We start from the raw sequence: 24713 nt of genomic DNA, 5'->3' as shown, positions 1-24713 counted from the left end.
ACAATATAGGCTCATTGCTCTGGAAAAGTCAAAGAAGAAAGAAAGCAATCACAAATTCCCAGGATTCCATGGCTACGTCAGCTGTCCGCGTGCTCTCACGAAACGCAAAAAGTCTACCTTTTGGCTCGTTGGTCTAGGGGTATGATTCTCGCTTAGGGTGCGAGAGGTCCCGGGTTCAAATCCCGGGCGAGCTCTCCTCCTTTAAGAAACCTATACGGAAAGCTTGATGGTTAACTTTGGGTACCTTCCTTCATCTCAAATGCGTCTCTCTTCGCTCTCCCAAATTGTTAATTAAGAGTGCTGATAACAATTGCAAAAATGTCCTGTCTTACTATATTGTTTGGAGCTGTAGCAGTTGGCTCTCCTTTCACTCAACATGAGTGAAGTTATTGAGGACATAGACTGAACATCCCCAACATTAAAGCCACTGACAGTTAAGTGAACAACTCTTCTTTTCTTTTACAATGCAATTTTTAGCTAGACAAACCGTTATCCCAGCTTTTACTTGGAGTTTACGTTGACCCTCCACAAGTTTACACTCACAGCTGGGATTTGTAGTGTTACAGATTGATTTACACATACTTTTGGCAACTAATCTCCACTTTAGAATAAGAGAACTTTGAAATAAAAAAAATGGAAGCAACACTGACATTGAGTGAGCTGAACTGAAAGTTGTAGGATGTTTCTATTCGATGATCGAACGTACCTTCCGAGGGTATCTTTTTGCTATCTGTGGCCCGCGGCACTCGTATGAAGTCTAAAGTTGCAAATCTTGGCTCGTTGTTCTAGGGGTATGATTCTCGCTTTTGGTGCGAGACGTCCCGGGTTCAAATCCCGGACGAGCCCTTTCCTGGTTTACTGGCCTTGTGTCTTTCCTTTGCTGTGAAATCAGAGAAGGATTGAATCAATGACTATAACATTCAATGCATTTGGAATAAAAACCCCAAATATGGCAATACAGCTCAAACCTCCACCACTCATTCCGAAGTTGCTTCAAGACCTTCTTAAATTAGTTTCTTATCTGGAATTTGAAAGACAGATCCACGCATGTCAGTAATCCTGTATCATGGAAGCACACCCTCCACAGTATTATCTAAAGCAGTTTCCGTATTTGTTCTATAAGTCCAGATTGAAACGCTTCAAGTCAATGGTAGAGAAATGGAGATATAGACCTGTTCTGTCTTAAAGTTGGGCTTCTTGATAAAATGTGATGTGAGTTGGTGGAACCTGGCGGTGAGTATTGGCTCATTGGTCTCAGGAGTTTTTGTGGGCTGTTCAGTGTATGTGCCTAATAACTTCACTCATGTTGAGTGAAGTGAGAGCCAACTCCAAACAATATAGGCTCATTGCTCTGGAAAAGTCAAAGAAGAAAGAAAGCAATCACAAATTCCCAGGATTCCATGGCTACGTCAGCTGTCCGCGTGCTCTCATGAAACGCAAACAGTCTACCTTTTGGCTCGTTGGTCTAGGGGTATGATTCTCGCTTAGGGTGCGAGAGGTCCCGGGTTCAAATCCCGGACGAGCCCTTAACTCCTTTAAGAAACCTATACGGAAAGCTTGATGGTTAACTTTGGGTACCTTCCTTCATCTCAAATGCGTCTCTCTTTGCTCTCCCAAATTGTTAATTAAGAGTGCTGATAACAATTGCAAAAATGTCCTGTCTTACTATATTGTTTGGAGCTGTAGCACTTGGCTCTCCTTTCACTCAACATGAGTGAAGTTATTGAGGACATAGACTGAACATCCCCAACATTAAAGCCACTGACAGTTAAGTGAACAACTCTTCTTTTCTTTTACAATGCAATTTTTAGCTAGACAAACCGTTATCCAAGCTTTTACATGGAGTTTACGTTGACCCTCCACAAGTTTACACTAACAGCTGGGATTTGTAGTGTTACAGATTGATTTACACATACTTTTGGCAACTAATCTCCACTTTAGAATAAGAGAACTTTGAAATAAAAAAAATGGAAGCAACACTGACATTGAGTGAGCTGAACTGAAAGTTGTAGGATGTTTCTATTCGATGATCGAACGTACCTTCCGAGGGTATCTTTTTGCTATCTGTGGCCCGCGGCACTCGTATGAAGTATAAAGTTGCAAATCCTGGCTCGTTGGTCTAGGGGTATGATTCTCGCTTTGGGTGCGAGAGGTCCTGGGTTCAAATCCCGGACGAGCCCTTTCCTGGTTTACTGGCCTTGTGTCTTTCCTTTGCTGTGAAATCAGAGAAGGATTGAATCAATGACTATAACATTCAACGCATTTGGAATCAAAACCCCAAATATGGCAATACAGCTCAAACATCCACCACTCATTCAGAAGTTGCTTCAAGACCTTCTTAAATTAATTTCTTATCTGGAATTTGAAAGACAGATCCACACAGGTCAGTAATCCTGTATCATGGAAGCACACCCTCTGCAGTATTATCTAAAGCAGTTTCCGTATTTGTTCTATAAGTCCAGATTGAAACGCTTCAAGTCAATGGTAGAGAAATGGAGATATAGACCTGTTCTGTCTTAAAGTTGGGCTTCTTGATAAAATGTGATGTGAGTTGGTGGAACCTGGCGGTGAGTATTGGCTCATTGGTCTCAGGAGTTTTTGTGGGCTGTTCAGTGTATGTGCCTAATAACTTCACTCATGTTGAGTGAAGGGAGAGCCAACTCCAAACAATATAGGCTCATTGCTCTGGAAAAGTCAAAGAAGAAAGAAAGCAATCACAAATTCCCAGGATTCCATGGCTACGTCAGCTGTCCGCGTGCTCTCATGAAACGCAAACAGTCTACCTTTTGGCTCGTTGGTCTAGGGGTATGATTCTCGCTTAGGGTGCGAGAGGTCCCGGGTTCAAATCCCGGACGAGCCCTTTCCTCCTTTAAGAAACCTATACGGAAAGCTTGATGGTTAACTTTGGGTACCTTCCTTCATCTCAAATGCGTCTCTCTTTGCTCTCCCAAATTGTTAATTAAGAGTGCTGATAACAATTGCAAAAATGTCCTGTCTTACTATATTGTTTGGAGCTGTAGCACTTGGCTCTCCTTTCACTCAACATGAGTGAAGTTATTGAGGACATAGACTGAACATCCCCAACATTAAAGCCACTGACAGTTAAGTGAACAACTCTTCTTTTCTTTTACAATGCAATTTTTAGCTAGACAAACCGTTATCCAAGCTTTTACATGGAGTTTACGTTGACCCTCCACAAGTTTACACTAACAGCTGGGATTTGTAGTGTTACAGATTGATTTACACATACTTTTGGCAACTAATCTCCACTTTAGAATAAGAGAACTTTGAAATAAAAAAAATGGAAGCAACACTGACATTGAGTGAGCTGAACTGAAAGTTGTAGGATGTTTCTATTCGATGATCGAACGTACCTTCCGAGGGTATCTTTTTGCTATCTGTGGCCCGCGGCACTCGTATGAAGTATAAAGTTGCAAATCCTGGCTCGTTGGTCTAGGGGTATGATTCTCGCTTTGGGTGCGAGAGGTCCTGGGTTCAAATCCCGGACGAGCCCTTTCCTGGTTTACTGGCCTTGTGTCTTTCCTTTGCTGTGAAATCAGAGAAGGATTGAATCAATGACTATAACATTCAACGCATTTGGAATCAAAACCCCAAATATGGCAATACAGCTCAAACATCCACCACTCATTCCGAAGTTGCTTCAAGACCTTCTTAAATTAATTTCTTATCTGGAATTTGAAAGACAGATCCACACAGGTCAGTAATCCTGTATCATGGAAGCACACCCTCTGCAGTATTATCTAAAGCAGTTTCCGTATTTGTTCTATAAGTCCAGATTGAAACGCTTCAAGTCAATGGTAGAGAAATGGAGATATAGACCTGTTCTGTCTTAAAGTTGGGCTTCTTGATAAAATGTGATGTGAGTTGGTGGAACCTGGCGGTGAGTATTGGCTCATTGGTCTCAGGAGTTTTTGTGGGCTGTTCAGTGTATGTGCCTAATAACTTCACTCATGTTGAGTGAAGGGAGAGCCAACTCCAAACAATATAGGCTCATTGCTCTGGAAAAGTCAAAGAAGAAAGAAAGCAATCACAAATTCCCAGGATTCCATGGCTACGTCAGCTGTCCGCGTGCTCTCATGAAACGCAAACAGTCTACCTTTTGGCTCGTTGGTCTAGGGGTATGATTCTCGCTTAGGGTGCGAGAGGTCCCGGGTTCAAATCCCGGACAAGCCCTTTCCTCCTTTAAGAAACCTATACGGAAAGCTTGATGGTTAACTTTGGGTACCTTCCTTCATCTCAAATGCGTCTCTCTTTGCTCTCCCAAATTGTTAATTAAGAGTGCTGATAACAATTGCAAAAATGTCCTGTCTTACTATATTGTTTGGAGCTGTAGCACTTGGCTCTCCTTTCACTCAACATGAGTGAAGTTATTGAGGACATAGACTGAACATCCCCAACATTAAAGCCACTGACAGTTAAGTGAACAACTCTTCTTTTCTTTTACAATGCAATTTTTAGCTAGACAAACCGTTATCCAAGCTTTTACATGGAGTTTACGTTGACCCTCCACAAGTTTACACTAACAGCTGGGATTTGTAGTGTTACAGATTGATTTACACATACTTTTGGCAACTAATCTCCACTTTAGAATAAGAGAACTTTGAAATAAAAAAAAATGGAAGCAACACTGACATTGAGTGAGCTGAACTGAAAGTTGTAGGATGTTTCTATTCGATGATCGAACGTACCTTCCGAGGGTATCTTTTTGCTATCTGTGGCCCGCGGCACTCGTATGAAGTATAAAGTTGCAAATCCTGGCTCGTTGGTCTAGGGGTATGATTCTCGCTTTGGGTGCGAGAGGTCCTGGGTTCAAATCCCGGACGAGCCCTTTCCTGGTTTACTGGCCTTGTGTCTTTCCTTTGCTGTGAAATCAGAGAAGGATTGAATCAATGACTATAACATTCAACGCATTTGGAATCAAAACCCCAAATATGGCAATACAGCTCAAACATCCACCACTCATTCCGAAGTTGCTTCAAGACCTTCTTAAATTAATTTCTTATCTGGAATTTGAAAGACAGATCCACACAGGTCAGTAATCCTGTATCATGGAAGCACACCCTCTGCAGTATTATCTAAAGCAGTTTCCGTATTTGTTCTATAAGTCCAGATTGAAACGCTTCAAGTCAATGGTAGAGAAATGGAGATATAGACCTGTTCTGTCTTAAAGTTGGGCTTCTTGATAAAATGTGATGTGAGTTGGTGGAACCTGGCGGTGAGTATTGGCTCATTGGTCTCAGGAGTTTTTGTGGGCTGTTCAGTGTATGTGCCTAATAACTTCACTCATGTTGAGTGAAGGGAGAGCCAACTCCAAACAATATAGGCTCATTGCTCTGGAAAAGTCAAAGAAGAAAGAAAGCAATCACAAATTCCCAGGATTCCATGGCTACGTCAGCTGTCCGCGTGCTCTCATGAAACGCAAACAGTCTACCTTTTGGCTCGTTGGTCTAGGGGTATGATTCTCGCTTAGGGTGCGAGAGGTCCCGGGTTCAAATCCCGGACGAGCCCTTTCCTCCTTTAAGAAACCTATACGGAAAGCTTGATGGTTAACTTTGGGTACCTTCCTTCATCTCAAATGCGTCTCTCTTTGCTCTCCCAAATTGTTAATTAAGAGTGCTGATAACAATTGCAAAAATGTCCTGTCTTACTATATTGTTTGGAGCTGTAGCACTTGGCTCTCCTTTCACTCAACATGAGTGAAGTTATTGAGGACATAGACTGAACATCCCCAACATTAAAGCCACTGACAGTTAAGTGAACAACTCTTCTTTTCTTTTACAATGCAATTTTTAGCTAGACAAACCGTTATCCAAGCTTTTACATGGAGTTTACGTTGACCCTCCACAAGTTTACACTAACAGCTGGGATTTGTAGTGTAACAGATTGATTTACACATACTTTTGGCAACTAATCTCCACTTTAGAATAAGAGAACTTTGAAATAAAAAAAATGGAAGCAACACTGACATTGAGTGAGCTGAACTGAAAGTTGTAGGATGTTTCTATTCGATGATCGAACGTACCTTCCGAGGGTATCTTTTTGCTATCTGTGGCCCGCGACACTCGTATGAAGTCTAAAGTTGCAAATCCTGGCTCGTTGGTCTAGGGGTATGATTCTCGCTTTGGGTGCGAGAGGTCCTGGGTTCAAATCCCGGACGAGCCCTTTCCTGGTTTACTGGCCTTGTGTCTTTCCTTTGCTGTGAAATCAGAGAAGGATTGAATCAATGACTATAACATTCAACGCATTTGGAATCAAAACCCCAAATATGGCAATACAGCTCAAACATCCACCACTCATTCCGAAGTTGCTTCAAGACCTTCTTAAATTAATTTCTTATCTGGAATTTGAAAGACAGATCCACACAGGTCAGTAATCCTGTATCATGGAAGCACACCCTCTGCAGTATTATCTAAAGCAGTTTCCGTATTTGTTCTATAAATCCAGATTGAAACGCTTCAAGTCAATGGTAGAGAAATGGAGATATAGACCTGTTCTGTCTTAAAGTTGGGCTTCTTGATAAAATGTGATGTGAGTTGGTGGAACCTGGCGGTGAGTATTGGCTCATTGGTCTCAGGAGTTTTTGTGGGCTGTTCAGTGTATGTGCCTAATAACTTCACTCATGTTGAGTGAAGGGAGAGCCAACTCCAAACAATATAGGCTCATTGCTCTGGAAAAGTCAAAGAAGAAAGAAAGCAATCACAAATTCCCAGGATTCCATGGCTACGTCAGCTGTCCGCGTGCTTTTACGAAACGCAAAAAGTCCATCTTTTGGCTCGTTGGTCTAGGGGTATGATTCTCGCTTAGGGTGCGAGAGGTCCCGGGTTCAAATCCCGGACGAGCCCTTTCCTCCTTTAAGAAACCTATACGGAAAGCTTGATGGTTAACTTTGGGTACCTTCCTTCATCTCAAATGCGTCTCTCTTTGCTCTCCCAAATTGTTAATTAAGAGTGCTGATAACAATTGCAAAAATGTCCTGTCTTACTATATTGTTTGGAGCTGTAGCAGTTGGCTCTCCTTTCACTCAACATGAGTGAAGTTATTGAGGACATAGACTGAACATCCCCAACATTAAAGCCACTGACAGTTAAGTGAACAACTCTTCTTTTCTTTTACAATGCAATTTTTAGCTAGACAAACCGTTATCCCAGCTTTTACTTGGAGTTTACGTTGACCCTCCACAAGTTTACACTCACAGCTGGGATTTGTAGTGTTACAGATTGATTTACACATACTTTTGGCAACTAATCTCCACTTTAGAATAAGAGAACTTTGAAATAAAAAAAATGGAAGCAACACTGACATTGAGTGAGCTGAACTGAAAGTTGTAGGATGTTTCTATTCGATGATCGAACGTACCTTCCGAGGGTATCTTTTTGCTATCTGTGGCCCGCGGCACTCGTATGAAGTCTAAAGTTGCAAATCTTGGCTCGTTGTTCTAGGGGTATGATTCTCGCTTTTGGTGCGAGAGGTCCCGGGTTCAAATCCCGGACGAGCCCTTTCCTGGTTTACTGGCCTTGTGTCTTTCCTTTGCTTTGAAATCAGAGAAGGATTGAATCAATGACTATAACATTCAATGCATTTGGAATCAAAACCCCAAATATGGCAATACAGCTCAAACCTCCACCACTCATTCCGAAGTTGCTTCAAGACCTTCTTAAATTAGTTTCTTATCTGGAATTTGAAAGACAGATCCACGCATGTCAGTAATCCTGTATCATGGAAGCACACCCTCTGCAGTATTATCTAAAGCAGTTTTGGTATTTGTTCTATAAATCCAGATTGAAACGCTTCAAGTCAGTGGTAGAGAAATGGAGACATAGACCTGTTCTGTCTTAAAGTTGGGCTTCTTGATAAAATGTGATGTGAGTTGGTGGAACCTGGCGGTGAGTATTGGCTTATTGGTCTCAGGAGTTTTTGTGGGCTGTTCAGTGTATGTGCCTAATAACTTCACTCATGTTGAGTGAAGGGAGAGCCAACTCCAAACAATATAGGCTCATTGCTCTGGAAAAGTCAAAGAAGAAAGAAAGCAATCACAAATTCCCAGGATTCCATGGCTACGTCAGCTGTCCGCGTGCTCTCACGAAACCCAAAAAGTCTACCTTTTGGCTCGTTGGTCTAGGGGTATGATTCTCGCTTAGGGTGCGAGAGGTCCCGGGTTCAAATCCCGGACGAGCCCTTTCCTCCTTTAAGAAACCTATACGGAAAGCTTGATGGTTAACTTTGGGTACCTTCCTTCATCTCAAATGCGTCTCTCTTTGCTCTCCCAAATTGTTAATTAAGAGTGCTGATAACAATTGCAAAAATGTCCTGTCTTACTATATTGTTTGGAGCTGTAGCAGTTGGCTCTCCTTTCACTCAACATGAGTGAAGTTATTGAGGACATAGACTGAACATCCCCAACATTAAAGCCACTGACAGTTAAGTCAACAACTCTTCTTTTCTTTTACAATGCAATTTTTAGCTAGACAAACCGTTATCCCAGCTTTTACTTGGAGTTTACGTTGACCCTCCACAAGTTTACACTCACAGCTGGGATTTGTAGTGTTACAGATTGATTTACACATACTTTTGGCAACTAATCTCCACTTTAGAATAAGAGAACTTTGAAATAAAAAAAATGGAAGCAACACTGACATTGAGTGAGCTGAACTGAAAGTTGTAGGATGTTTCTATTCGATGATCGAACGTACCTTCCGAGGGTATCTTTTTGCTATCTGTGGCCCGCGGCACTCGTATGAAGTCTAAAGTTGCAAATCTTGGCTCGTTGTTCTAGGGGTATGATTCTCGCTTTTGGTGCGAGACGTCCCGGGTTCAAATCCCGGACGAGCCCTTTCCTGGTTTACTGGCCTTGTGTCTTTCCTTTGCTGTGAAATCAGAGAAGGATTGAATCAATGACTATAACATTCAATGCATTTGGAATAAAAACCCCAAATATGGCAATACAGCTCAAACCTCCACCACTCATTCCGAAGTTGCTTCAAGACCTTCTTAAATTAGTTTCTTATCTGGAATTTGAAAGACAGATCCACGCATGTCAGTAATCCTGTATCATGGAAGCACACCCTCTGCAGTATTATCTAAAGCAGTTTCCGTATTTGTTCTATAAGTCCAGATTGAAACGCTTCAAGTCAATGGTAGAGAAATGGAGATATAGACCTGTTCTGTCTTAAAGTTGGGCTTCTTGATAAAATGTGATGTGAGTTGGTGGAACCTGGCGGTGAGTATTGGCTCATTGGTCTCAGGAGTTTTTGTGGGCTGTTCAGTGTATGTGCCTAATAACTTCACTCATGTTGAGTGAAGGGAGAGCCAACTCCAAACAATATAGGCTCATTGCTCTGGAAAAGTCAAAGAAGAAAGAAAGCAATCACAAATTCCCAGGATTCCATGGCTACGTCAGCTGTCCGCGTGCTCTCATGAAACGCAAACAGTCTACCTTTTGGCTCGTTGGTCTAGGGGTATGATTCTCGCTTAGGGTGCGAGAGGTCCCGGGTTCAAATCCCGGACGAGCCCTTTCCTCCTTTAAGAAACCTATACGGAAAGCTTGATGGTTAACTTTGGGTACCTTCCTTCATCTCAAATGCGTCTCTCTTTGCTCTCCCAAATTGTTAATTAAGAGTGCTGATAACAATTGCAAAAATGTCCTGTCTTACTATATTGTTTGGAGCTGTAGCACTTGGCTCTCCTTTCACTCAACATGAGTGAAGTTATTGAGGACATAGACTGAACATCCCCAACATTAAAGCCACTGACAGTTAAGTGAACAACTCTTCTTTTCTTTTACAATGCAATTTTTAGCTAGACAAACCGTTATCCAAGCTTTTACATGGAGTTTACGTTGACCCTCCACAAGTTTACACTAACAGCTGGGATTTGTAGTGTTACAGATTGATTTACACATACTTTTGGCAACTAATCTCCACTTTAGAATAAGAGAACTTTGAAATAAAAAAAATGGAAGCAACACTGACATTGAGTGAGCTGAACTGAAAGTTGTAGGATGTTTCTATTCGATGATCGAACGTACCTTCCGAGGGTATCTTTTTGCTATCTGTGGCCCGCGGCACTCGTATGAAGTATAAAGTTGCAAATCCTGGCTCGTTGGTCTAGGGGTATGATTCTCGCTTTGGGTGCGAGAGGTCCTGGGTTCAAATCCCGGACGAGCCCTTTCCTGGTTTACTGGCCTTGTGTCTTTCCTTTGCTGTGAAATCAGAGAAGGATTGAATCAATGACTATAACATTCAACGCATTTGGAATCAAAACCCCAAATATGGCAATACAGCTCAAACATCCACCACTCATTCAGAAGTTGCTTCAAGACCTTCTTAAATTAATTTCTTATCTGGAATTTGAAAGACAGATCCACACAGGTCAGTAATCCTGTATCATGGAAGCACACCCTCTGCAGTATTATCTAAAGCAGTTTCCGTATTTGTTCTATAAGTCCAGATTGAAACGCTTCAAGTCAATGGTAGAGAAATGGAGATATAGACCTGTTCTGTCTTAAAGTTGGGCTTCTTGATAAAATGTGATGTGAGTTGGTGGAACCTGGCGGTGAGTATTGGCTCATTGGTCTCAGGAGTTTTTGTGGGCTGTTCAGTGTATGTGCCTAATAACTTCACTCATGTTGAGTGAAGGGAGAGCCAACTCCAAACAATATAGGCTCATTGCTCTGGAAAAGTCAAAGAAGAAAGAAAGCAATCACAAATTCCCAGGATTCCATGGCTACGTCAGCTGTCCGCGTGCTCTCATGAAACGCAAACAGTCCACCTTTTGGCTCGTTGGTCTAGGGGTATGATTCTCGCTTAGGGTGCGAGAGGTCCCGGGTTCAAATCCCGGACGAGCCCTTTCCTCCTTTAAGAAACCTATACGGAAAGCTTGATGGTTAACTTTGGGTACCTTCCTTCATCTCAAATGCGTCTCTCTTTGCTCTCCCAAATTGTTAATTAAGAGTGCTGATAACAATTGCAAAAATGTCCTGTCTTACTATATTGTTTGGAGCTGTAGCACTTGGCTCTCCTTTCACTCAACATGAGTGAAGTTATTGAGGACATAGACTGAACATCCCCAACATTAAAGCCACTGACAGTTAAGTGAACAACTCTTCTTTTCTTTTACAATGCAATTTTTAGCTAGACAAACCGTTATCCAAGCTTTTACATGGAGTTTACGTTGACCCTCCACAAGTTTACACTAACAGCTGGGATTTGTAGTGTTACAGATTGATTTACACATACTTTTGGCAACTAATCTCCACTTTAGAATAAGAGAACTTTGAAATAAAAAAAAATGGAAGCAACACTGACATTGAGTGAGCTGAACTGAAAGTTGTAGGATGTTTCTATTCGATGATCGAACGTACCTTCCGAGGGTATCTTTTTGCTATCTGTGGCCCGCGGCACTCGTATGAAGTATAAAGTTGCAAATCCTGGCTCGTTGGTCTAGGGGTATGATTCTCGCTTTGGGTGCGAGAGGTCCTGGGTTCAAATCCCGGACGAGCCCTTTCCTGGTTTACTGGCCTTGTGTCTTTCCTTTGCTGTGAAATCAGAGAAGGATTGAATCAATGACTATAACATTCAACGCATTTGGAATCAAAACCCCAAATATGGCAATACAGCTCAAACATCCACCACTCATTCCGAAGTTGCTTCAAGACCTTCTTAAATTAATTTCTTATCTGGAATTTGAAAGACAGATCCACACAGGTCAGTAATCCTGTATCATGGAAGCACACCCTCTGCAGTATTATCTAAAGCAGTTTCCGTATTTGTTCTATAAGTCCAGATTGAAACGCTTCAAGTCAATGGTAGAGAAATGGAGATATAGACCTGTTCTGTCTTAAAGTTGGGCTTCTTGATAAAATGTGATGTGAGTTGGTGGAACCTGGCGGTGAGTATTGGCTCATTGGTCTCAGGAGTTTTTGTGGGCTGTTCAGTGTATGTGCCTAATAACTTCACTCATGTTGAGTGAAGGGAGAGCCAACTCCAAACAATATAGGCTCATTGCTCTGGAAAAGTCAAAGAAGAAAGAAAGCAATCACAAATTCCCAGGATTCCATGGCTACGTCAGCTGTCCGCGTGCTCTCATGAAACGCAAACAGTCTACCTTTTGGCTCGTTGGTCTAGGGGTATGATTCTCGCTTAGGGTGCGAGAGGTCCCGGGTTCAAATCCCGGACGAGCCCTTTCCTCCTTTAAGAAACCTATACGGAAAGCTTGATGGTTAACTTTGGGTACCTTCCTTCATCTCAAATGCGTCTCTCTTTGCTCTCCCAAATTGTTAATTAAGAGTGCTGATAACAATTGCAAAAATGTCCTGTCTTACTATATTGTTTGGAGCTGTAGCACTTGGCTCTCCTTTCACTCAACATGAGTGAAGTTATTGAGGACATAGACTGAACATCCCCAACATTAAAGCCACTGACAGTTAAGTGAACAACTCTTCTTTTCTTTTACAATGCAATTTTTAGCTAGACAAACCGTTATCCAAGCTTTTACATGGAGTTTACGTTGACCCTCCACAAGTTTACACTAACAGCTGGGATTTGTAGTGTTACAGATTGATTTACACATACTTTTGGCAACTAATCTCCACTTTAGAATAAGAGAACTTTGAAATAAAAAAAATGGAAGCAACACTGACATTGAGTGAGCTGAACTGAAAGTTGTAGGATGTTTCTATTCGATGATCGAACGTACCTTCCGAGGGTATCTTTTTGCTATCTGTGGCCCGCGACACTCGTATGAAGTCTAAAGTTGCAAATCCTGGCTCGTTGGTCTAGGGGTATGATTCTCGCTTTGGGTGCGAGAGGTCCTGGGTTCAAATCCCGGACGAGCCCTTTCCTGGTTTACTGGCCTTGTGTCTTTCCTTTGCTGTGAAATCAGAGAAGGATTGAATCAATGACTATAACATTCAACGCATTTGGAATCAAAACCCCAAATATGGCAATACAGCTCAAACATCCACCACTCATTCCGAAGTTGCTTCAAGACCTTCTTAAATTAATTTCTTATCTGGAATTTGAAAGACAGATCCACACAGGTCAGTAATCCTGTATCATGGAAGCACACCCTCTGCAGTATTATCTAAAGCAGTTTCCGTATTTGTTCTATAAATCCAGATTGAAACGCTTCAAGTCAATGGTAGAGAAATGGAGATATAGACCTGTTCTGTCTTAAAGTTGGGCTTCTTGATAAAATGTGATGTGAGTTGGTGGAACCTGGCGGTGAGTATTGGCTCATTGGTCTCAGGAGTTTTTGTGGGCTGTTCAGTGTATGTGCCTAATAACTTCACTCATGTTGAGTGAAGGGAGAGCCAACTCCAAACAATATAGGCTCATTGCTCTGGAAAAGTCAAAGAAGAAAGAAAGCAATCACAAATTCCCAGGATTCCATGGCTACGTCAGCTGTCCGCGTGCTTTTACGAAACGCAAAAAGTCCACCTTTTGGCTCGTTGGTCTAGGGGTATGATTCTCGCTTAGGGTGCGAGAGGTCCCGGGTTCAAATCCCGGACGAGCCCTTTCCTCCTTTAAGAAACCTATACGGAAAGCTTGATGGTTAACTTTGGGTACCTTCCTTCATCTCAAATGCGTCTCTCTTTGCTCTCCCAAATTGTTAATTAAGAGTGCTGATAACAATTGCAAAAATGTCCTGTCTTACTATATTGTTTGGAGCTGTAGCACTTGGCTCTCCTTTCACTCAACATGAGTGAAGTTATTGAGGACATAGACTGAACATCCCCAACATTAAAGCCACTGACAGTTAAGTGAACAACTCTTCTTTTCTTTTACAATGCAATTTTTAGCTAGACAAACCGTTATCCAAGCTTTTACATGGAGTTTACGTTGACCCTCCACAAGTTTACACTAACAGCTGGGATTTGTAGTGTTACAGATTGATTTACACATACTTTTGGCAACTAATCTCCACTTTAGAATAAGAGAACTTTGAAATAAAAAAAATGGAAGCAACACTGACATTGAGTGAGCTGAACTGAAAGTTGTAGGATGTTTCTATTCGATGATCGAACGTACCTTCCGAGGGTATCTTTTTGCTATCTGTGGCCCGCGACACTCGTATGAAGTCTAAAGTTGCAAATCCTGGCTCGTTGGTCTAGGGGTATGATTCTCGCTTTGGGTGCGAGAGGTCCTGGGTTCAAATCCTGGACGAGCCCTTTCCTGGTTTACTGGCCTTGTGTCTTTCCTTTGCTGTGAAATCAGAGAAGGATTGAATCAATGACTATAACATTCAACGCATTTGGAATCAAAACCCCAAATATGGCAATACAGCTCAAACATCCACCACTCATTCCGAAGTTGCTTCAAGACCTTCTTAAATTAATTTCTTATCTGGAATTTGAAAGACAGATCCACACAGGTCAGTAATCCTGTATCATGGAAGCACACCCTCTGCAGTATTATCTAAAGCAGTTTCCGTATTTGTTCTATAAATCCAGATTGAAACGCTTCAAGTCAATGGTAGAGAAATGGAGATATAGACCTGTTCTGTCTTAAAGTTGGGCTTCTTGATAAAATGTGATGTGAGTTGGTGGAACCTGGCGGTGAGTATTGGCTCATTGGTCTCAGGAGTTTTTGTGGGCTGTTCAGTGTATGTGCCTAATAACTTCACTCATGTTGAGTGAAGGGAGAGCCAACTCCAAACAATATAGGCTCATTGCTCTGGAAAAGTCAAAGAAGAAAGAAAGCAATCACAAATTCCCAGGATTCCATGGCTACGTCAGCTGTCCGCGTACTCTCACGAAACGCAAAAAGTCCACCTTTTGGCTCGTTGGTCTAGGGGTATGATTCTCGCTTAGGGTGCGAGAGGTCCTGGGTTCAAATCAAGGGTGAGCCCTCCTCCTTTAAGAAACCTATACGGAAAGCTTGATGGTTAACTTTGGGTACCTTCCTTCATCTCAAATGCGTCTCTCTTTGCTCTCCCAAATTGTTAATTAAGAGTGCTGACAACAATTGCAAAAATGTCCTGTCTTACTATATTGTTTGGAGCTGTAGCAGTTGGCTCTCCTTTCACTCAACATGAGTGAAGTTATTGAGGACATAGACTGAACATCCCCAACATTAAAGCCACTGACAGTTAAGTGAACAACTCTTCTTTTCTTTTACAATGCAATTTTTAGCTAGACAAACCGTTATCCCAGCTTTTACTTGGAGTTTACGTTGACGCTCCACAAGTTTACACTCAAAGCTGGGATTTGTAGTGTTACAGATTGATTTACACATACTTTTGGCAACTAATCTCCACTTTAGAATAAGAGAACTTTGACATAAAAAAAATGGAAGCAACACTGACATTGAGTGAGCTGAACTGAAAGTTGTAGGATGTTTCTATTCGATGATCGAACGTACCTTCCGAGGGTATCTTTTTGCTATCTGTGGCCCGCGGCACTCGTATGAAGTCTAAAGTTGCAAATCTTGGCTCGTTGTTCTAGGGGTATGATTCTCGCTTTTGGTGCGAGAGGTCCCGGGTTCAAATCCCGGATGAGCCCTTTCCTGGTTTACTGGCCTTGTGTCTTTCCTTTGCTGTGAAATCAGTGAAGGATTGAATCAATGACTATAACATTCAATGCATTTGGAATCAAAACCCCAAATATGGCAATACAGCTCAAACCTCTACCACTCATTCCAAAGTTGCTTCAAGACCTTCTTAAATTAATTTCTTATCTGGAATTTGAAAGACAGATCCACGCATGTCAGTAATCCTGTATCATGGAAGCACACCCTCTGCAGTATTATCTAAAGCAGTTTCCGTATTTGTTCTATAAGTCCAGATTGAAACGCTTCAAGTCAATGGTAGAGAAATGGAGATATAGACCTGTTCTGTCTTAAAGTTGGGCTTCTTGATAAAATGTGATGTGAGTTGGTGGAACCTGGTGGTGAGTATTGGCTCATTGGTCTCAGGAGTTTTTGTGGGCTGTTCAGTGTATGTGCCTAATAACTTCACTCATGTTGAGTGAAGGGAGAGCCAACTTCAAACACTATAGGCTCATTGCTCTGGAAAAGTCAAAGAAGAAAGAAAGCAATCACAAATTCCCAGGATTCCATGGCTACGTCAGCTGTCCGCGTGCTCTCAAGAAACGCAAAAGATCCACCTTTTGGCTCGTTGGTCTAGGGGTATGATTCTCGCTTAGGGTGCGAGAGGTCCCGGGTTCAAATCCCGGGCGAGCTCTCCTCCTTTAAGAAACCTATACGGAAAGCTTGATGGTTAACTTTGGGTACCTTCCTTCATCTCAAATGCGTCTCTCTTCGCTCTCCCAAATTGTTAATTAAGAGTGCTGATAACAATTGCAAAAATGTCCTGTCTTACTATATTGTTTGGAGCTGTAGCAGTTGGCTCTCCTTTCACTCAACATGAGTGAAGTTATTGAGGACATAGACTGAACATCCCCAACATTAAAGCCACTGACAGTTAAGTCAACAACTCTTCTTTTCTTTTACAATGCAATTTTTAGCTAGACAAACCGTTATCCCAGCTTTTACTTGGAGTTTACGTTGACCCTCCACAAGTTTACACTCACAGCTGGGATTTGTAGTGTTACAGATTGATTTACACATACTTTTGGCAACTAATCTCCACTTTAGAATAAGAGAACTTTGAAATAAAAAAAATGGAAGCAACACTGACATTGAGTGAGCTGAACTGAAAGTTGTAGGATGTTTCTATTCGATGATCGAACGTACCTTCCGAGGGTATCTTTTTGCTATCTGTGGCCCGCGGCACTCGTATGAAGTCTAAAGTGTCAAATCTTGGCTCGTTGTTCTAGGGGTATGATTCTCGCTTTGGGTGCGAGAGGTCCCGGGTTCAAATCCCGGACGAGCCCTTCCCTGGTTTACTGGCCTTGTGTCTTTCCTTTGCTGTGAAATCAGAGAAGGATTGAATCAATGACTATAACATTCAACGCATTTGGAATCAAAACCCCAAATATGGCAATACAGCTCAAACCTCCACCACTCATTCCGAAGTTGCTTCAAGACCTTCTTAAATTAATTTCTTATCTGGAATTTGAAAGACAGATCCACACAGGTCAGTAATCCTGTATCATGGAAGCACACCCTCTGCAGTATTATCTAAAGCAGTTTCCGTATTTGTTCTATAAGTCCAGATTGAAACGCTTCAAGTCAATGGTAGAGAAATGGAGATATAGACCTGTTCTGTCTTAAAGTTGGGCTTCTTGATAAAATGTGATGTGAGTTGGTGGAACCTGGTGGTGAGTATTGGCTCATTGGTCTCAGGAGTTTTTGTGGGCTGTTCAGTGTATGTGCCTAATAACTTCACTCATGTTGAGTGAAGGGAGAACCAACTTCAAACAATATAGGCTCATTGCTCTGGAAAAGTCAAAGAAGAAAGAAAGCAATCACAAATTCCCAGGATTCCATGGCTACGTCAGCTGTCCGCATGCTCTCAAGAAACGCAAAAGGTCCACCTTTTGGCTCGTTGGTCTAGGGGTATGATTCTCGCTTAGGGTGCGAGAGGTCCCGGGTTCAAATCCCGGGCGAGCTCTCCTCCTTTAAGAAACCTATACGGAAAGCTTTATGGTTAACTTTGGGTACCTTCCTTCATCTCAAATGCATCTCTCTTTGCTCTCCCAAATTGTTAATTAAGAGTGCTGATAACAATTGCAAAAATGTCCTGTCTTACTATATTGTTTGGAGCTGTAGCAGTTGGCTCTCCTTTCACTCAACATGAGTGAAGTTATTGAGGACATAGACTGAACATCCCCAACATTAAAGCCACTGACAGTTAAGTGAACAACTCTTCTTTTCTTTTACAATGCAATTTTTAGCTAGACAAACCGTTATCCCAGCTTTTACTTGGAGTTTACGTTGACCCTCCACAAGTTTACACTCACAGCTGGGATTTGTAGTGTTACAGATTGATTTACACATACTTTTGGCAACTAATCTCCACTTTAGAATAAGAGAACTTTGAAATAAAAAAAATGGAAGCAACACTGACATTGAGTGAGCTGAACTGAAAGTTGTAGGATGTTTCTATTCGATGATCGAACGTACCTTCCGAGGGTATCTTTTTGCTATCTGTGGCCCGCGGCACTCGTATGAAGTCTAAAGTTGCAAATCTTGGCTCGTTGTTCTAGGGGTATGATTCTCGCTTTTGGTGCGAGACGTCCCGGGTTCAAATCCCGGACGAGCCCTTTCCTGGTTTACTGGCCTTGTGTCTTTCCTTTGCTGTGAAATCAGAGAAGGATTGAATCAATGACTATAACATTCAATGCATTTGGAATAAAAACCCCAAATATGGCAATACAGCTCAAACCTCCACCACTCATTCCGAAGTTGCTTCAAGACCTTCTTAAATTAGTTTCTTATCTGGAATTTGAAAGACAGATCCACGCATGTCAGTAATCCTGTATCATGGAAGCACACCCTCTGCAGTATTATCTAAAGCAGTTTTGGTATTTGTTCTATAAATCCAGATTGAAACGCTTCAAGTCAATGGTAGAGAAATGGAGATATAGACCTGTTCTGTCTTAAAGTTGGGCTTCTTGATAAAATGTGATGTGAGTTGGTGGAACCTGGCGGTGAGTATTGGCTCATTGGTCTCAGGAGTTTTTGTGGGCTGTTCAGTGTATGTGCCTAATAACTTCACTAATGTTGAGTGAAGGGAGAGCCAACTCCAAACAATATAGGCTCATTGCTCTGGAAAAGTCAAAGAAGAAAGAAAGCAATCACAAATTCCCAGGATTCCATGGCTACGTCAGCTGTCCGCGTGCTCTCACGAAACGCAAAAAGTCTACCTTTTGGCTCGTTGGTCTAGGGGTATGATTCTCGCTTAGGGTGCGAGAGGTCCCGGGTTCAAATCCCGGACGAGCCCTTTCCTCCTTTAAGAAACCTATACGGAAAGCTTGATGGTTAACTTTGGGTACCTTCCTTCATCTCAAATGCATCTCTCTTTGCTCTCCCAAATTGTTAATTAAGAGTGCTGATAACAATTGCAAAAATGTCCTGTCTTACTATATTGTTTGGAGCTGTAGCAGTTGGCTCTCCTTTCACTCAACATGAGTGAAGTTATTGAGGACATAGACTGAACATCCCCAACATTAAAGCCACTGACAGTTAAGTCAACAACTCTTCTTTTCTTTTACAATGCAATTTTTAGCTAGACAAACCGTTATCCAAGCTTTTACATGGAGTTTACGTTGACCCTCCACAAGTTTACACTCACAGCTGGGATTTGTAGTGTTACAGATTGATTTACACATACTTTTGGCAACTAATCTCCACTTTAGAATAAGAGAACTTTGACATAAAAAAAATGGAAGCAACACTGACATTGAGTGAGCTGAACTGAAAGTTGTAGGATGTTTCTATTCGATGATCGAACGTACCTTCCGAGGGTATCTTTTTGCTATCTGTGGCCCGCGGCACTCGTATGAAGTCTAAAGTTGCAAATCCTGGCTCGTTGGTCTAGGGGTATGATTCTCGCTTTGGGTGCGAGAGGTCCCGGGTTCAAATCCCGGACGAGCCCTTTCCTGGTTTACTGGCCTTGTGTCTTTCCTTTTCTGTGAAATCAGAGAAGGATTGAATCAATGACTATAACATTCAACGCATTTGGAATCAAAACCCCAAATATGGCAATACAGCTCAAACATCCACCACTCATTCCAAAGTTGCTTCAAGAACTTCTTAAATTAATTTCTTATCTGGAATTTGAAAGACAGATCCACACAGGTCAGTAATCCTGTATCATGGAAGCACACCCTCTGCAGTATTATCTAAAGCAGTTTTGGTATTTGTTCTATAAATCCAGATTGAAACGCTTCAAGTCAATGGTAGAGAAATGGAGATATAGACCTGTTCTGTCTTGAAGTTGGGCTTCTTGATAAAATGTGATGTGAGTTGGTGGAACCTGGCAGTGAGTATTGGCTCATTGGTCTCAGGAGTTTTTGTGGGCTGTTCACGGTATGTGCCTAATAACTTCACTCATGTTGAGTGAAGGGAGAGCCAACTCCAAACAATATAGGCTCATTACTCTGGAAAAGTCAAAGAAGAAAGAAAGCAATCACAAATTCCCAGGATTCCATGGCTACGTCAGCTGTCCGCGCGCTCTCACGAAACGCAAAAAGGCCACCTTTTGGCTCGTTGGTCTAGGGGTATGATTCTCGCTTTGGGTGCGAGAGGTCCCGGGTTCAAATCCCGGACGAACCCTTTCCTGGTTTACTGGCCTTGTATCTTTCCTTTGCTGTGAAATCAGAGAAGGATTGAATCAATGACTATAACATTCAATGCATTTGGAATCAAAACCCCAAATATGGCAATACAGCTCAAACCTCCACCACTCATTCCGAAGTTGCTTCAAGACCTTCTTAAATTAATTTCTTATCTGGAATTTGAAAGACAGATCCACGCATTTCAGTAATCCTGTATCATGGAAGCACACCCTCTGCAGTATTATCTAAAGCAGTTTTGGTATTTGTTCTATAAATCCTGATTGAAACGCTTCAAGTCAATGGTAGAGAAATGGAGATATAGACCTGTTCTGTCTTAAAGTTGGGCTTCTTGATAAAATGTGATGTGAGTTGGTGGAACCTGGCGGTGAGTATTGGCTCATTGGTCTCAGGAGTTTTTGTGGGCTGTTCAGGGTATGTGCCTAATAACTTCACTCACGTTGAGTGAAGGGAGAGCCAACTCCAAACAATATAGGCTCATTACTCTGGAAAAGTCAAAGAAGAAAGAAAGCAATCACAAATTCCCAGGATTCCATGGCTACGTCAGCTGTCCGCGTCCTCTCACGAAACGCAAAAGGACCACCTTGTGGCTCGTTGGTCTAGGGGTACGATTCTCGCTTAGGGTGCGAGAGGTCCCGGGTTCAAATCCCGGGCGAGCCCTCCTCCTTTAAGAAACCTATACGGAAAGCTTTATGGTTAACTTTGGGTACCTTCCTTCATCTCAAATGCGTCTCTCTTTGCTCTCCCAAATTGTTAATTAAGAGTGCTGATAACAATTGCAAAAATGTCCTGTCTTACTATATTGTTTGGAGCTGTAGCAGTTGGCTCTCCTTTCACTCAACATGAGTGAAGTTACTGAGGACATAGACTGAACATCCCCAACATTAAAGCCACTGACAGTTAAATGAACAACTCTTCTTTTCTTTTACAATGCAATTTTTAGCTAGACAAACCGTTATCCAAGCTTTTACTTGGAGTTTACGTTGACCCTCCACAAGTTTACACTCACAGCTGGGATTTGTAGTGTTACAGATTGATTTACACATACTTTTGGCAACTAATCTCCACTTTAGAATAAGAGAACTTTGAAATAAAAAAAATGGAAGCAACACTGACATTGAGTGAGCTGAACTGAAAGTTGTAGGATGTTTCTATTCGATGATCGAACGTACCTTCCGAGGGTATCTTTTTGCTATCTGTGGCCCGCGGCACTCGTATGAAGTCTAAAGTTGCAAATCTTGGCTCGTTGTTCTAGGGGTATGATTCTCGCTTTGGGTGCGAGAGGTCCCGGGTTCAAATCCCGGACGAGCCCTTTCCTGGTTTACTGGCCTTGTGTCTGTCCTTTGCTGTGAAATCAGAGAAGGATTGAATCAATGACTATAACATTCAATGCATTTGGAATCAAAACACCAAATATGGCAATACAGCTCAAACCTCCACCACTCATTCCGAAGTTGCTTCAAGACCTTCTTAAATTAATTTCTTATCTGGAATTTGAAATACACATCCACGCATGTCAGTAATCCTGTATCATGGAAGCACACCCTCTGCAGTTTTATCTAAAGCAGTTTTGGTATTTGTACTAAAAATCCAGATTGAAACGCTTCAAGTCAATGATAGAGAAATGGAGATATAGACCTGTTCTGTCTTAAAGTTGGGCTTCTTGATAAAATGTGATGTGAGTTGGTGGAACCTGGCGGTGAGTATTGGCTCATTGGTCTCAGGAGTTTTTGTGGGCTGTTCAGGGTATGTACCTAATAACTTCACTCACGTTGAGTGAAGGGAGAGCCAACTCCAAACAATATAGGTTCATTACTCTGGAAAAGTCAAAGAAGAAAGAAAGCAATCACAAATTCCCAGGATTCCATGGCTACGTCAGCTGTCCGCGCGCTCTCAAGAAACGCAAGAAGGCCACCTTTTGGCTCGTTGGTCTACGGGTATGATTGTCGCTTTGGGTGCGAGCGGTACCGGGTTCAAATCCCGGACGAGCCCTTTCCTGGTTAACTGGCCTTGTGTCTTTCCTTTGCTGTGAAATCAGAGAAGGATTGAATCAATGACTATAACATTCAATGCATTTGGAATCAAAACCCCAAATATGGCAATACAGCTCAAACCTCCACCACTCATTCCGAAGTTGCTTCAAGACCTTCTTAAATTAATTTCTTATCTGGAATTTGAAAGACAGATCCACGCAAGTCAGTAATCCTGTATCATGGAAGCACACCCTCTGCAGTATTATCTAAAGCAGTTTTGGTATTTGTACTATAAATCCAGATTGAAACGCTTCAAGTCAATGGTAGAGAAATGGAGATATAGACGTGTTCTGTCTTAAAGTTGGGCTTCTTGATAAATTGTGATGTGAGTTGGTGGAACCTGGCGGTGAGTATTGGCTCATTGGTCTCAAGAGTTTTTGTGGGCTGTTCAGGGTATGTGCCTAATAACTTCACTCACGTTGAGTGAAGGGAGAGCCAACTCCAAACAATATAGGCTCATTACTCTGGAAAAGTCAAAGAAGAAAGAAAGCAATCACAAATTCCCAGGATTCCATGGCTACGTCAGCTGTCCGCGCGCTCTCACGAAACGCAAAAAGGCCACCTTTTGGCTCGTTGGTCTAGGGGTATGATTCTCGCTTTGGGTGCGACAGGTCCCGGGTTCAAATCCCGGACGAACCCTTTCCTGGTTTACTGGCCTTGTATCTTTCCTTTGCTGTGAAATCAGAGAAGGATTGAATCAATGACTATAACATTCAATGCATTTGGAATCAAAACCCCAAATATGGCAATACAGCTCAAACCTCCACCACTCATTCCGAAGTTGCTTCAAGACCTTCTTAAATTAATTTCTTATCTGGAATTTGAAAGACAGATCCACTTATGTCAGTAATCCTGTATCATGGAATTACACCCTCTGCAGTATTATCTAAAGCAGTTTTGGTATTTGTTCTATAAATCCTGATTGAAACGCTTCAAGTCAATGGTAGAGAAATGGAGATATAGACCTGTTCTGTCTTAAAGTTGGGCTTCTTGATAAAATGTGATGTGAGTTGGTGGAACCTGGCGGTGAGTATTGGCTCATTGGTCTCAGGTGTTTTTGTGGGCTGTTCAGTGTATGTGCCTAATAACTTCACTCATGTTGAGTGAAGGGAGAGCCAACTCCAAACAATATAGGCTCATTGCTCTGGAAAAGTCAAAGAAGAAAGAAAGCAATCACAAATTCCCAGGATTCCATGGCTACGTCAGCTGTCCGCGTGCTCTCACGAAACGCAAAAAGTCCACCTTTTGGCTCGTTGGTCTAGGGGTATGATTCTCGCTTAGGGTGCGAGAGGTCCCGGGTTCAAATCCCGGGCGAGCCCTCCTCCTTTAAGAAACCTATACGGAAAGCTTGATGGTTAACTTTGGGTAAATTCCTTCATCTCAAATGCGTCTCTCTTTGCTCTCCCAAATTGTTAATTAAGAGTGCTGATAACAATTGCAAAAATGTCCTGTCTTACTATATTGTTTGGAGCTGTAGCAGTTGGCTCTCCTTTCACTCAACATGAGTGAAGTTATTGAGGACATAGACTGAACATCCCCAACATTAAAGCCACTGACAGTTAAGTGAACAACTCTTCTTTTCTTTTACAATGCAATTTTTAGCTAGACAAACCGTTATCCCAGCTTTTACTTGGAGTTTACGTTGACCCTCCACAAGTTTACACTCACAGCTGGGATTTGTAGTGTTACTAATTGATTTACACATACTTTTGGCAACTAATCTCCACTTGAGAATAAGAGAACTTTGAAATAAAAAAAAATGGAAGCAACACTGACATTGAGTGAGCTGAACTGAAAGTTGTAGGATGTTTCTATTCGATGATCGAACGTACCTTCCGAGGGTATCTTTTTGCTATCTGTGGCCCGCGGCACTCGTATGAAGTCTAAAGTTGCAAATCTTGGCTCGTTGGTCTGGGGGTGTGATTCTCGCTTCGGGTGCGGGAGGTCCCGGGTTCAAATCCCGGACGAGCCCTTCCCTGGTTTACTGGCCTTGTGTCTTCCCTTTGCTGTGAAATCAGAGAAGAATTGAATCAATGACTATAACATTGAATGCATTTGGAATCAAAACCCCAAATATGGCAATACAGCTCAAACCTCCACCACTCATTCCGAAGTTGCTTCAAGACCTTCTTAAATTAATTTCTTATCTGGAATTTGAAAGACAGATCCACACATGTCAGTAATCCTGTATCATGGAAGCACACCCTCTGCAGTATTATCTAAAGCAGTTTTGGTATTTGTACTATAAATCCAGATTGAAACGCTTCAAGTCAATGGTAGAGAAATGGAGATATAGACCTGTTCTGTCTTAAAGTTGGGCTTCTTGATAAAATGTGATGTGAGTTGGTGGAACCTGGCGGTGAGTATTGGCTCATTGGTCTCAGGAGTTTTTGTGGGCTGTTCAGGGTATGTGCCTAATAACTTCACTCACGTTGAGTGAAGGGAGAGCCAACTCCAAACAA

At 42.0% G+C, this 24713-nt stretch overlaps 30 non-coding genes across 30 annotated transcripts; all 30 read left to right on the top strand.

The window, feature by feature from the left end:
• The first annotated feature begins 122 nt into the window (after nucleotides 1-122).
• Nucleotides 123-194, top strand: trnap-agg (transfer RNA proline (anticodon AGG)). The gene has a single exon. It is a non-coding gene; the product is annotated as a tRNA-Pro (tRNA).
• A 1260-nt stretch (nucleotides 195-1454) lies between these two features.
• trnap-agg (transfer RNA proline (anticodon AGG)) lies at nucleotides 1455-1526 on the top strand. The gene has a single exon. It is a non-coding gene; the product is annotated as a tRNA-Pro (tRNA).
• A 582-nt stretch (nucleotides 1527-2108) lies between these two features.
• On the top strand, nucleotides 2109-2180 carry trnap-ugg (transfer RNA proline (anticodon UGG)). The gene has a single exon. It is a non-coding gene; the product is annotated as a tRNA-Pro (tRNA).
• Nucleotides 2181-2788: 608 nt separating this feature from the next.
• Nucleotides 2789-2860, top strand: trnap-agg (transfer RNA proline (anticodon AGG)). The gene has a single exon. It is a non-coding gene; the product is annotated as a tRNA-Pro (tRNA).
• A 582-nt stretch (nucleotides 2861-3442) lies between these two features.
• On the top strand, nucleotides 3443-3514 carry trnap-ugg (transfer RNA proline (anticodon UGG)). The gene has a single exon. It is a non-coding gene; the product is annotated as a tRNA-Pro (tRNA).
• Nucleotides 3515-4122: 608 nt separating this feature from the next.
• On the top strand, nucleotides 4123-4194 carry trnap-agg (transfer RNA proline (anticodon AGG)). The gene has a single exon. It is a non-coding gene; the product is annotated as a tRNA-Pro (tRNA).
• A 583-nt stretch (nucleotides 4195-4777) lies between these two features.
• Nucleotides 4778-4849, top strand: trnap-ugg (transfer RNA proline (anticodon UGG)). Its single transcript has one exon. It is a non-coding gene; the product is annotated as a tRNA-Pro (tRNA).
• Nucleotides 4850-5457: 608 nt separating this feature from the next.
• Nucleotides 5458-5529, top strand: trnap-agg (transfer RNA proline (anticodon AGG)). Its single transcript has one exon. It is a non-coding gene; the product is annotated as a tRNA-Pro (tRNA).
• Nucleotides 5530-6111: 582 nt separating this feature from the next.
• Nucleotides 6112-6183, top strand: trnap-ugg (transfer RNA proline (anticodon UGG)). Its single transcript has one exon. It is a non-coding gene; the product is annotated as a tRNA-Pro (tRNA).
• A 608-nt stretch (nucleotides 6184-6791) lies between these two features.
• Nucleotides 6792-6863, top strand: trnap-agg (transfer RNA proline (anticodon AGG)). Its single transcript has one exon. It is a non-coding gene; the product is annotated as a tRNA-Pro (tRNA).
• Nucleotides 6864-7445: 582 nt separating this feature from the next.
• Nucleotides 7446-7517, top strand: trnaq-uug (transfer RNA glutamine (anticodon UUG)). Its single transcript has one exon. It is a non-coding gene; the product is annotated as a tRNA-Gln (tRNA).
• Nucleotides 7518-8125: 608 nt separating this feature from the next.
• On the top strand, nucleotides 8126-8197 carry trnap-agg (transfer RNA proline (anticodon AGG)). The gene has a single exon. It is a non-coding gene; the product is annotated as a tRNA-Pro (tRNA).
• Nucleotides 8198-9459: 1262 nt separating this feature from the next.
• trnap-agg (transfer RNA proline (anticodon AGG)) lies at nucleotides 9460-9531 on the top strand. Its single transcript has one exon. It is a non-coding gene; the product is annotated as a tRNA-Pro (tRNA).
• Nucleotides 9532-10113: 582 nt separating this feature from the next.
• On the top strand, nucleotides 10114-10185 carry trnap-ugg (transfer RNA proline (anticodon UGG)). Its single transcript has one exon. It is a non-coding gene; the product is annotated as a tRNA-Pro (tRNA).
• Nucleotides 10186-10793: 608 nt separating this feature from the next.
• trnap-agg (transfer RNA proline (anticodon AGG)) lies at nucleotides 10794-10865 on the top strand. The gene has a single exon. It is a non-coding gene; the product is annotated as a tRNA-Pro (tRNA).
• Nucleotides 10866-11448: 583 nt separating this feature from the next.
• On the top strand, nucleotides 11449-11520 carry trnap-ugg (transfer RNA proline (anticodon UGG)). The gene has a single exon. It is a non-coding gene; the product is annotated as a tRNA-Pro (tRNA).
• Nucleotides 11521-12128: 608 nt separating this feature from the next.
• Nucleotides 12129-12200, top strand: trnap-agg (transfer RNA proline (anticodon AGG)). The gene has a single exon. It is a non-coding gene; the product is annotated as a tRNA-Pro (tRNA).
• Nucleotides 12201-12782: 582 nt separating this feature from the next.
• On the top strand, nucleotides 12783-12854 carry trnap-ugg (transfer RNA proline (anticodon UGG)). Its single transcript has one exon. It is a non-coding gene; the product is annotated as a tRNA-Pro (tRNA).
• A 608-nt stretch (nucleotides 12855-13462) lies between these two features.
• trnap-agg (transfer RNA proline (anticodon AGG)) lies at nucleotides 13463-13534 on the top strand. The gene has a single exon. It is a non-coding gene; the product is annotated as a tRNA-Pro (tRNA).
• A 582-nt stretch (nucleotides 13535-14116) lies between these two features.
• On the top strand, nucleotides 14117-14188 carry trnap-ugg (transfer RNA proline (anticodon UGG)). The gene has a single exon. It is a non-coding gene; the product is annotated as a tRNA-Pro (tRNA).
• Nucleotides 14189-15448: 1260 nt separating this feature from the next.
• On the top strand, nucleotides 15449-15520 carry trnaq-uug (transfer RNA glutamine (anticodon UUG)). The gene has a single exon. It is a non-coding gene; the product is annotated as a tRNA-Gln (tRNA).
• Nucleotides 15521-16128: 608 nt separating this feature from the next.
• Nucleotides 16129-16200, top strand: trnap-agg (transfer RNA proline (anticodon AGG)). The gene has a single exon. It is a non-coding gene; the product is annotated as a tRNA-Pro (tRNA).
• Nucleotides 16201-16780: 580 nt separating this feature from the next.
• On the top strand, nucleotides 16781-16852 carry trnap-ugg (transfer RNA proline (anticodon UGG)). The gene has a single exon. It is a non-coding gene; the product is annotated as a tRNA-Pro (tRNA).
• A 608-nt stretch (nucleotides 16853-17460) lies between these two features.
• trnap-agg (transfer RNA proline (anticodon AGG)) lies at nucleotides 17461-17532 on the top strand. Its single transcript has one exon. It is a non-coding gene; the product is annotated as a tRNA-Pro (tRNA).
• Nucleotides 17533-18792: 1260 nt separating this feature from the next.
• On the top strand, nucleotides 18793-18864 carry trnap-agg (transfer RNA proline (anticodon AGG)). The gene has a single exon. It is a non-coding gene; the product is annotated as a tRNA-Pro (tRNA).
• A 582-nt stretch (nucleotides 18865-19446) lies between these two features.
• trnap-ugg (transfer RNA proline (anticodon UGG)) lies at nucleotides 19447-19518 on the top strand. The gene has a single exon. It is a non-coding gene; the product is annotated as a tRNA-Pro (tRNA).
• A 608-nt stretch (nucleotides 19519-20126) lies between these two features.
• Nucleotides 20127-20198, top strand: trnap-ugg (transfer RNA proline (anticodon UGG)). Its single transcript has one exon. It is a non-coding gene; the product is annotated as a tRNA-Pro (tRNA).
• A 608-nt stretch (nucleotides 20199-20806) lies between these two features.
• Nucleotides 20807-20878, top strand: trnap-agg (transfer RNA proline (anticodon AGG)). Its single transcript has one exon. It is a non-coding gene; the product is annotated as a tRNA-Pro (tRNA).
• Nucleotides 20879-21458: 580 nt separating this feature from the next.
• On the top strand, nucleotides 21459-21530 carry trnap-ugg (transfer RNA proline (anticodon UGG)). The gene has a single exon. It is a non-coding gene; the product is annotated as a tRNA-Pro (tRNA).
• A 1968-nt stretch (nucleotides 21531-23498) lies between these two features.
• Nucleotides 23499-23570, top strand: trnap-agg (transfer RNA proline (anticodon AGG)). Its single transcript has one exon. It is a non-coding gene; the product is annotated as a tRNA-Pro (tRNA).
• The last annotated feature ends 1143 nt before the right edge of the window (nucleotides 23571-24713 follow it).

The sequence above is a fragment of the Odontesthes bonariensis genome, chromosome 9 (genome assembly GCF_027942865.1).
Source record: "Odontesthes bonariensis isolate fOdoBon6 chromosome 9, fOdoBon6.hap1, whole genome shotgun sequence".
Lineage (NCBI taxonomy): Eukaryota > Metazoa > Chordata > Actinopteri > Atheriniformes > Atherinopsidae > Odontesthes > Odontesthes bonariensis.
The sequence above is the reverse complement of the archived record's forward strand: the minus strand, read 5'-3'. Positions and strand labels throughout refer to the sequence as shown.